Here is a 1,042-nt window from a genome sequence, read left to right as displayed (position 1 = left end):
CTACTGTTGTTGTTTAAGTGCCGTCCAGTCACTTCCAATTCATATCAGTCCTGTATAGAAGGAGCAGCTGGTGAGTTTGAACTGCCAACCTTGTGGTTCAAACTGACCTTGTGTTCTAGTGCTTTATGCCACTGTGCCACACCAGGACTCCTAGACCCAGCCATAGTCTTAACTCAAACTTCTACCCTCCCAAAATAAATAATTTAACATTTTTTCAAAGAAAGATGAATCAGGAGTAGAGTGCGTCCTTTGATCCCCAAAGTCCTTGCACTGAATTCCTTGATCCATGAGACAGAGAGATGTGTCAACAGAAATGATCAGGGGCACCGTAAAGATGGAACAGAAGCAAGAGCAACAGCAGAACCAAGAACATGACATAATGGTGGCCTTCCTGGCCCATGGAGTAAGAAAGTTGGGAACCTTGGAGCAAGAAGCTTGATAGGGAAATGAGTTGCCTCCAGGCATCTAACTGGGGAGGGGGTGGCCCTTAATTTGCCAACCCATGAAGCTAGAGTTGAGTGCCTTCAGACTGAGTTTTTACTGGCTGAGGGGAGTACCTTTTGAACATTTCACAGAGTAGCTAAAAGAGCTTAGTAACACTTCCCGAGCAGGGCAGAGGCCAAGGGGCACGTGGCTGAGAAGCCAAGGACCAGAAAGAGGTGTGATTGTGGCATGGCTGAAAAGAGGCTGTCCTGACTGAAGAAGGACATCCTGAGCAGTTCTGATGCTCAATTGTAATCTTTTGTTTTCCATGAGTCCTGGTGTGGCACTATAGGATCAGCACTGGATTGCTAATCACAGGTTGGTGGTCCAAACCTACCAACGGATCCTCTGAAACCCTATACAGGGTTCCTATGGGTCAGAACCAAGCACTTAACAGCAACAATAAAAAACAAAAACAATTTCCCTATTAAAGCCCATACTAATGAATATTGATTGTGAGTTCCATGTGGCCACTGCAATGGATTACTGAACCCAACAGAGAAGTAAAGAGTGCCACGGGAGGGACAGGTGGTGTCAGAGTTGGTAAAGAGGTCGGAGG

This window comes from Chrysochloris asiatica, unplaced genomic scaffold (genome assembly GCF_000296735.1).
Source record: "Chrysochloris asiatica unplaced genomic scaffold, ChrAsi1.0 scaffold00268, whole genome shotgun sequence".
NCBI classification, from domain to species: Eukaryota; Metazoa; Chordata; class Mammalia; order Afrosoricida; family Chrysochloridae; genus Chrysochloris; species Chrysochloris asiatica.
The sequence above is the reverse complement of the archived record's forward strand: the minus strand, read 5'-3'. Positions refer to the sequence as shown.